Source organism: Panthera onca, chromosome D4 (assembly GCF_046562875.1).
Source record: "Panthera onca isolate mPanOnc1 chromosome D4, mPanOnc1 haplotype 2, whole genome shotgun sequence".
Taxonomy (NCBI): domain Eukaryota; kingdom Metazoa; phylum Chordata; class Mammalia; order Carnivora; family Felidae; genus Panthera; species Panthera onca.
In genome coordinates, this window is record NC_138351.1 from 32,682,992 (window position 1) to 32,692,612 (window position 9,621).

General features: G+C 43.4%; 1 long non-coding RNA gene across 1 annotated transcript; it reads left to right on the plus strand.

Moving 5' to 3' along the window:
* The first annotated feature begins 1,151 nt into the window (after nucleotides 1-1,151).
* Nucleotides 1,152-9,078, plus strand: LOC132663498 (uncharacterized). Its single transcript, XR_009603082.2, has 2 exons — nucleotides 1,152-5,000; nucleotides 5,608-9,078. It is a non-coding gene; the product is annotated as an uncharacterized LOC132663498 (long non-coding RNA).
* Nucleotides 9,079-9,621: the final 543 nt, after the last annotated feature.

Genomic DNA, 9,621 nt, shown 5'->3' on the forward strand with positions numbered 1-9,621 from the left:
TAATCCTCCATTCTTATTTAGTTAATTCCCCATTCCAATCCCACTAAATTTTTGATGTTGTTGCTGGAGTATTTGAAGGATGTAATTTCTCCCATAAATACCTTAGTATCCATTCTCTCTGAATTCACTGTTCTACGGTTTCATCTTTCTTTCTCCTACCCCTCCCCTTACTCTTCCCCACACATATCTTTACACACATATTCTATCAAAACTGTTCTAACAAGGTAGCATGAATACATCTGAAATGAAAAATCCAATATTCACTTTTCAGTCCATTTCTTCCACTGCTCCCAGCAGCATGTGTTCTTCTCAACCACCCCATTCTTATTGAGTAGTCTCTTTTAGTTTGATTTCTCTGATATACCTCCCCAGCTTCTCTTCCAACTTCTCTTACCACTCTTCTTCGCTTCCTTAAACATGCTCTTTTTCTCTCTGCCATCTTGACTATTTGTGTTTCTATATAAGAATATGAGACCCACTTTCTCAGATAAGCAAGAGCTTACTTAGATCCTAGACCCAGGCTGGGAATACCACGTCTGAGTATATGGATCATTTAAGAAACACAAGACACTTTCTTCTACAGTCTGGGGTGGTAACCTGACTGCCAGCTGAATTTACAGCCATGAGTGATGTGGTTTGAAGTGTTGGTGTTCAGACCCAGGGACCAAGAAAGAATTCTTGAGATGTCTTTGCTGCAAAAAGGTGATTTTATTAAAGCACAGGGACAGGACCTGTGGGCAGAAAGAGCTGCATGAGGTTGTGAGGAATAACTGATTATACATTTGGGAGTTGGAGGAGGTAAAGGCAAAGGGAAGTTTCAAAAGGGGCTTTCATATGTTAAATAAGACTCACAGGATCCTGGAAGCCTAGATATTGTCAAGCTAAGGTTGTTTTTCCCTCTAGCAAAGCATTAACATTAAGACAGCTGGAGTTCCTGGAAGAATGTCATACTCTGCCTGTCTCAAGTTATACGCCAATGGGCTGTGGGTTAAATGGAAATTTAATTTTATCTACAGTTCCTTTTGCCTTTGTTTCCCACATCAAGGAGGACTATCCAAACCTATTGTCAATATAAAAGTGTGTGTGTGTGTGTGTGTGTGTGAGAGAGAGAGAGAGAGAGAGAGAGAGAAAGAGAGAGAGAAGGCCGGTGGTGTTGTTGGAGAAGTGGATAAAGTACACTGAAGATGGCTGATTGGACTAAAACAAACTCTGGTCTCTAGCTTAGAGACCCCTCCTCTGGGCTCTTCTTCCTTTGCTGCATGCATGGGAAAACCATCCCCCCCCACACACACACAAATATGGAGGCTGATAACTATAAATTACCCTTCCCGCTCGCATTCGGAGCTCAGATCTTTGGAGAAACGGTCTCCTCTGAGCCCGCTGGTGTTAAATAAATCTCCAATCCACCAAGGTCTCTGAGAGCCACTTGGTTTTTCTGCCAGAGTTTCAGCCTGATTCCATAACAAATTTGGTTCCCTGACTGGGAAACCCAACAGCGCTGGCCCATTGTTGCCACCAGTTTGGGAGAAGAGCGAGGCAGTTACAGAATGAGGGATCACAAGGGAGAGTGTGCACCCTGCCTAAATTTCAGCAGTCTCCTTCTCTGTCCCCTTCAGGCCGGCCCACTCCACCGTTCCCACCAGACTTGAGGATACTTGGCAGGTGAGGACCTGGACCCCACCGTCGAACCGTAAGGCTGGGGCCCAATCTAGTCAGGCCTACTTGCAAGAGTGGAAGGGGGACCTGATCACTACCTGAGACTTCAGAAGTCTCACAGGTAGGGATTTTATGGTAGGGAATATAATAACCTCTGGTGTGTATGTGAATGTGAATGTGTGACTCGGTCTAGCTTGCCTGCTGAGTTAGATTCTGTGGCTCCACAGGCAGGTGCCCTTGGGGTCCCCAGGGGGGCATGGAGTCTGAGTGGGCCCATCTGTGATTCCATGATGGATGGCACTCGGTGTGGCGATATCAGAATGGTTTCTGATTGTGGGTGGCAGGGCTGGGACCTGTGGGCTGAGCGTCGCCTAGGTTCCTTCAAGACACAGCCAGGCGGGCATCTGGCTGGTCTCCTCACTGGAGGGGATGCCCCTGTCCCTCTGTCTTTGTGACTCTGCCTCACAGGAACATTGTGGGGTTGGGACAGAACAAGGAGAGCCAGGTAAAGGTTTTAGCTGCTTTATCTGGAGACTCACCCAGGGAGCCAAAGGAGCGACCCACCGCTCCCCTAATGTTACCCTCTTCATGACTCTTTAGGCTCCCTCCCCCCTCCCGAGCTTGAAACTCCTCCCCTGGTGGACTGCTGCCACTGCTGCCCCAGCCAGAGCACTGCTGCTGCTGCAGCAGCCGCCCATTTCTCCTCCCCTTCCAGGCCAGAGAACCCTCCCCCACAAGGCTCATGGCCAGATTGCACCCTAGGCCAAGCACAGGTGCCCTCCATCAGGGGCAGGCGCTCTCCAGATGCCAGTCCACATCCACTGATATCAAGAGGCTCTCAGGAAGATCAGAGCAGGGGTCTGACAAAGCCATAAATATGCCCAGTAGCAAGGGGGGATGCCCAGAACATCCTTAGCAAGGGGTCAATGAACCTACTGCAAGGGGAAAGGACATTAAAAAGAATAAGTGTCCCAACCAGGGAAAGTCCCCAAAACCCAGCGGAAATCAGGAGGAACCTCCAGAAGGGGACCTTGTTGGTCTAGCTGAGACAGAACCAGACTAAAAGGGGACACTGACTCTCTCTCCCTGTTCCTCTGCTTAATAGATGTGAGGGATTCTCCCTCATTTCCCAGGTTAAAAGCTATAGTTGGAGCCAACTGTGGTTAGTCTACCTCAGGACAGGGACTTTAAGGAATATTCCCAAGAAGTTGCTGCTTCTGCCTTCCCCTTCCCCTCATGTTTCTGCACCAACTTGGGTGTGGTCCTATACCATCCTCAGTGTCTCAGGCACCACTGGTTCCTCCTCCCACCCTCCAAGTCAAGGAGCAAAGTGCACCCTCCTTGGACCACCCATTTCAGATATCTCCACTGGTGCCCCAAATGAAAATTGACAATGGGGAAAAGTTGATTGACTTTTAGGTGGATGCAGTTAAACATATTAGATGTTTAAACTAATCTAAGTTTATTGGACCTGTCTTTAAAGTTATCAGCAAAGGTCAAATAAGCTCATGTTATTTCTGTTGCAGTTTGTTAATGATAGTTAATTTTGTTTGTCTCAAAGTTTTCATGGGTAATTGTTAAGATAACTTTCAAGGTCCTTGGCATCCTGAAACTTTCCAAATAGTATGGAATGCTAAAGCTTTGATTATTGAACATAGGTTTGTGTTTTTAACTTCTTATTGCTGAGAAATTAAGGCTATTCAGACCTATTGGAAAGCATGCTTTGTACTTAATTGATTCATGAATTTACCATCTAAAAAAATTCTGATTAAACACCTCTTAATTGGTTACCAAGTCCTCATTTGGAGACTAAAGTTTCCTAAGAGTTTAAATTTTGCTAAATATACTTAAGACTGATGAAAATAAAGAAAGCAACTCTGTATGTAGGAAAATAGGAGGTATATAAGAAAGATATAAGGAATGGAAATACAGTTTCTTTGAGGGTAGAAGAAAATAATTTTGTCCTGAATGAAACTGGTTATTTGGAAAGAAATGTCTTTGGGACAAAATTTAGAAGCAAAAGAAAGTTATAGAAGGTTGAGATGAATGGAAGTTTAAAAGTACACTAGTATAAGGTTGAAATCCTGCTTTTCTCTCTGCTCAAATGACAAAGTTTTCTTAAACTGTTGATCTGCTTTTGATAAGACAATGCAAACAAAGGTTTATCCTCCAGGAAAATCAAAGTTTTAGGTCTCATCTCTATCAGGTCTTTGATTACTTAGTTAAAACTTCTGAATGTTAAAGGAGCTAGGTTTTGATAACAACTGTATAATGCTATACATTCACCTTTGGGATCTTTTATTGCCACTTTGGTTGAATATATAAAATTGTAAGATTTGTAATGATCTGTAATCCTATTTAGGATGCACTTATGACTTTTGGGGTTTTAACAAACTTCTCAGGATTTAAATGGTAAATGAAGTCTTCTTGACCAATTAGGCTCTTTTATTTGGGATGTCAAGTTACTTGGAAAAGCTCTGTCATACAATAGTAAACCTTAGATTGTATTGCACAGGTAAATGCTGTAACTGCCTGAATATATGCAATTCCTAAAATTTTAATGTTTTGATATAAGGTCATCACTTAATATTCTGATTACTTGAGATGTTATGTGTCACAGAAATAACCGAATTTCTTTGTCAATTGCATCATAATGAACTCTCATCAGATCTTTAATGATGTCTATTTCTGAGATTTTGCCATTTATAAATGTTCTTATTCTCTCACAAAACATGTCTCTTCTTCAAGAAGATTTATAAAAAGGAATTTGGGGACAAATACAGGTATTCAACATCCTTAAGATTAATACTAAAATGGGTAAAAATTTCCATAACTAAAAAGCTGCATTCAAATTGAATAAGAATTAGGAACATGAGATTAAATGAACTGAGGAAGATTATAGTTTTGTGATTCTTGTTAAAAATATTGTTGGTTCCCTAATGTTTCCTCTTCCAGATTAAGGAAACTTTCTCTTAAGATAACTATGATATATAAAAATGTCATAAAGTATGCATTTGTAAACTGAAGCATTTATCTTTTCTATCTACATAATTCCCCTGAAATTCAAAACTCTCAATGAGTATTCTTTCTTTCATGGCAATTACAATTGTTTGCAAAAGTTCAATAAGAATCTGTTCATCTTATAACAGGTCACCATTTGGAAATACTGGTTATTTTACCAAGGCTTTGACTGGAATGTCATATTTGAGGATGACATTCATAGACTCAGATATGACCAGACAGCTTTAAGGAATTAGGGTTGGCTTTATAAAACATGGAGCCATAAAGCCCCTTGGAAGTGTTGGCCTGGTCCCTGCTTACAGAGTTCCCAGCAGCCTCACCGGGTAAGTAAAGAAGGTCACTTCCTGGCAGGTGCAGGAACCTCAGGATATCTTGGGGACCTCATGAAGAGGAATTCGCCCAATTCTACAGGTATTGCAGGCCTGTCTGATGGCATGTATTTGGCTTGACTTCTGGCCTGGAGAGGCTACTAAAAGTTCAACCTGGAGATTCCTTATAAAAGGTTCCAACAAAGCAAACTTTAAAAGATCCTCACAATCAATCGCTATTCTTGCTGAGCTTATGTAAATAATTAGGCCAGATTTGTTAAGACTGGATTTGTTCTACAAATGCATTGGTCTCAATTTGGCTATCTCTGGAAAGGGGGGGGGGGGTGTTTAGAGAGAACAACTATGTTTCAACAATGCATCGTTATGGATGTTAAATTCTAGTTATGATTGCCTTTAAATGTTTGTTGTTTACCTAAACTAGACAACTTGAGATAAACTTCAGAAAATTGTCACAGTATTTCATATATAGGCAATCTTCTGTGCTTGTTATACTATGGGGATAATAATAAGACCCTATGGACATATGATTATTTAAACAACTGAAAAACACTATGGATCTCTAAATATGCAAACCATATCTTCCCTAAACCTGATCTGACAGTTACCAGAAACCTATCCCTTTGGAAGACTTGGAGGTGGACTTTACAGACATACAACCAAATAGAGGATTCAGTTTCAGGTATCACCCCATGGGTTCATCACTCCAGAGCTAAGAAGGCCAACTCAGAGGAACCTTCAACCTGGCAAAGTGATCCAGGCAACCCACTTAAACTGACCCTCAAAAAGACACTGGCCCCTGAGATCTCCAGCCCTGCTCCAACCACAACCTGGAAGTTGGCTGGCCTGTGCATGGCAGAAGCTTGAGGAATCAATATATGCACCGAACCCAGGGATTTGGATACAACTCTGCCAGCCCTTACCTTTCACTGGTGTCATAGCCCTGATCTTCTTACTGTTGGGCTGATAGAGACTGCACCAACAAGCTGGACATGGGACAAAAGATGTATGCTGGATCTCACATACCTCCTCTAGATGGGAGGATTATTAAGTATTGTCTGTATATTATGATAACCTCTCTCACTTTCACAACTGCCACTTACCCACTTTGCCCCCAGGATTGTTATATGACAATAAGGGGGTCAAGGTCGTTCAGCACCTTCACCTCCCTCCACAAAGATTGCTACAAGGGAAAAACACCCACTATCTGTCAGGCCCCCCGGGGCCCCAAGGACTAAGGTTTGGACCATGGGGATAACCCAAAATGTCAGAAATCCATGTCACAACAAGGGCCTCCAGAGAGGGAAGCTTGTTACACTTAGCTTCCTCAATGGGGGATCTCAGACAGGGGAGGAATGCAAGACAGGGCCCTTCAAAAGTTTATAAAATATACCCAGGATAGGGTAATATAAACCATAAAGGCGACCACTCCCCCAGCAGCCTACCAGTGTTTGAGGCTTTCAGCCCTCAGTCAGATGCTTACCAATTCCCCACTCCAGCTTTGGACTAACACTACTCTAAAGTCCTCCATCAAATAGATGATCACACCCCTACCTGCTGGATGTGTTTGCCCCTCAGCTGGAGGGCTTACTTAGCCACTCCTATCCCTTTGACCTGGGAAGCTCCTGAAAATCTCAAATCCAACACTTCTGTCTTAATTGGACCCTGACCACTGGGCTCTGTTTCACAAATGCCAACAATCTAATCTGTACAGTCCCTGAGGGTATGAATGGTACCTCTCTATAATGAAGAAATATAACCTTAAAGAGGAATACAACCCTATGTTCAACCCCTAGGGTGTTCTATCTATGTTCTAATTCAGGCTACCAATGCTTAGAAGCCAACTGGACTCAGATATGTTATTCTGTCTTCCTAACCCCAGAGATATCTGTATACACTGAAGATCAGCTCCTAACTGCCTTTAGCCCCAAGTCCCAGACTAAACAGGCAGTCCTGCTACCTGTTCTGATATGAGCAGAAATTGAGACAGGAATAGGAACTGGAATAGGGGGCATAGGTTCATCCGTGGGACTATACCATAGACTATCTCAAGAGCTAAATGAAGACATGGAACAGGTGGCAGATTCTCTGGTAACCTTACAAAGCCAAATAAACTCTTTGGCGGTGGTGACCCTCCAAAATAGGTGAGCCCTCGACCTCCTCACTTCAGAAAAAGGAGGGACTTGCATCTTTCTGGGGGAGGAATGTTGCTATCTCCTAAACCAGTCAAGAATAGTTACAACTAAGGTTAAGAAATTCAAGGAAAGAATTCAACATAAACAATAGGAAAATATCAATCAATGGAAAGGATGGAATCTCACAGATTGGGCATCCTGCTTCCTGCCCTGGCGGGGCCCCTCCTCTCCATAATTTTACTTGTATCCATCGGCCCCTGTATACTGAATGCCATGGTATGTTTTATTGAAAACACTGTTGCTTGCCAAACTACTGCACATATCTTAGCCTTCTGAGAGTACCAACCTGTAAAACTGAAAGGTGATGCCTATTAAAAGTTTTTTTTTTTTTTAAGGCATCAAAGGGGGGAATGTTGGAGAAGTGGATAATGTACACCAAAGATGGCTGATTGGACTAAAACAAACTCTGGTCTCTAGCTTAGAGACCCCTTCCTCCGAGCTCTTCTTCCTTTGCTGCCCGCGCGAAACCCACCCCCCCACACACACACGCACACACAAATATGAAGGCTGATAATTATAAATTACCCTTCCCGTTCGCATTCAGGGCTCAGATCTTTGGAGAAACGATCTCCTCTGAGCCCGCTGGTGTTAAGTAAATCTCCAGTCCACCAGGGTCTCCAAGTGCTGCTTGGTTTTTCTGCCAGCATTCCAGCCTGATTCCATAACAGTGTGAGAAGGGAGATGATTCATTTTCAGAAATACCAAATAAAAGCTGTGCTGTCTAGTTAACAGTAGGTTTACAACCTATTGGAAATATGTACAACTTCTCCCCACCACAGTGGAGTCCCAAACACTTAGACCCTTCACTTCCTGGTTCTTCTTCCCCTCTCTGTTTCGTGGACTTATTTTCCCGGGTTTATTTTCATGGGCTTTGCAATGAGCATGCACCAAAGAACAAAGGGAAGAAGGACTGAAAATCTCTGTGTCACCTTAGTGAATGTACATTTGTTCCAATCAGACTACTTTTTGTCTTACATTGGCATGGGTGACATCCAGGTGATAAGGGAGCATGGGGTGGGCTGACAAAGTGCAAGCTAGCACACACAACCCCCTCCCCCCCCCCCCCCAGGTGGGATGTGTGATATTTTTCAGGCACTCCTGTCTGCCCCAGGACAAAGGAAAGGAAAGAAAACAAATGGCCAACTGATAGAGATCATAGTCATACAGGACATTGGTCTCCATGATTTTATCTTAATAAATTACAAGAAAAAGCCAATCTTATTAGGCAAGAAAAAGCCTAATCTCCAGAAACCTATGGACTCAGTTTCCTGGAGCCCCAACATCACCCCTCCATAGTGATATGGAGAACAAAGGCAAGAAGGAAATGGCAGGTAAAATTAAATTTTCTGGTGACCTGCAGCCCATTGACAAATACTTGAGGCAAATAGAGTATAAAATTTCTCCAGGAACTCCCTACCGTCCTAATGTTAATGCCTTACCAGAAGGAAAACAACCTTAGCTTAACAATAGCAAGGCCTCAGGTATCTTAAGAGTTCTCTTTAGCATATCAAAGTCCCTCTGGAAGCCTCCCTTTTGACTTTACCTCCCCAACTCCATAGTATAAAACCAGCCATTCTTCACAACCCCAGCGCAACTCTTTCTGCCCATGGGTCCTGATCCTGTGCTTTAATAAAATCACCTTTTTGCACCAAAGACATCTTCAAGAATTATTTCTTGGTCATTGGCTCTGGACCCCCCACCATCACCCCAAAACCTCATCATGGGTAAGGCTGTAACCTCTGTAGTACTCAGCCAAAGAGGAACCAGGGGAGGGGCTTGCATGCTAGGAGATAAATTGTCTGCTGTAACTGCCCTAAGTGTGCCTGTTCATCAGACACCTGCTCTTGCAAGAACGTTGATTAAAGCCTCCCTTCACTGTGCTCCCTCTGTGTCCCTTCTTTGGTTGTGTCGATGGGCTTATTTCTAACAGGTGGCAGAGAGATATCAGGCTGTGCAATGAAAACCAAAAGAGAACAAGAAGGCTTTAGCCCAGATAAACTCCCTTAAAAGAAGACGGTTGTTGAAGTGCACTTCCCATGTATGCTGGTGAATTGTAAAATCCGAAATTCCATGTGCTGCCTTGACAGCTTTAAGCCTCACAGAATCCCAAAGGCCTACCATGAGTTCCCTTGCTCCCCACCCAGCTAGCTCACCTGTCAGCCCAGCTAGCTACACACTACCCGGCTCTTCAACCTAAGAGGTTTCATCTCTTTGACAGCCCAAGTTACTATTCAAATAAACCACACCCTCCAACAGGGATCAAAGGTCACCTCACTGTCTTGTCATTATAAATCTTGCCTCCCATAGCCCCTGCTGGTTCACTCTGCTCCCAAGAGAAACCCCTGTGGGCCCTGGCATATGGTGTCCTCCTCTCCCCAGGCTGTGAGTATATGTGACTAATAAACTATTGCTGATCTCATCTG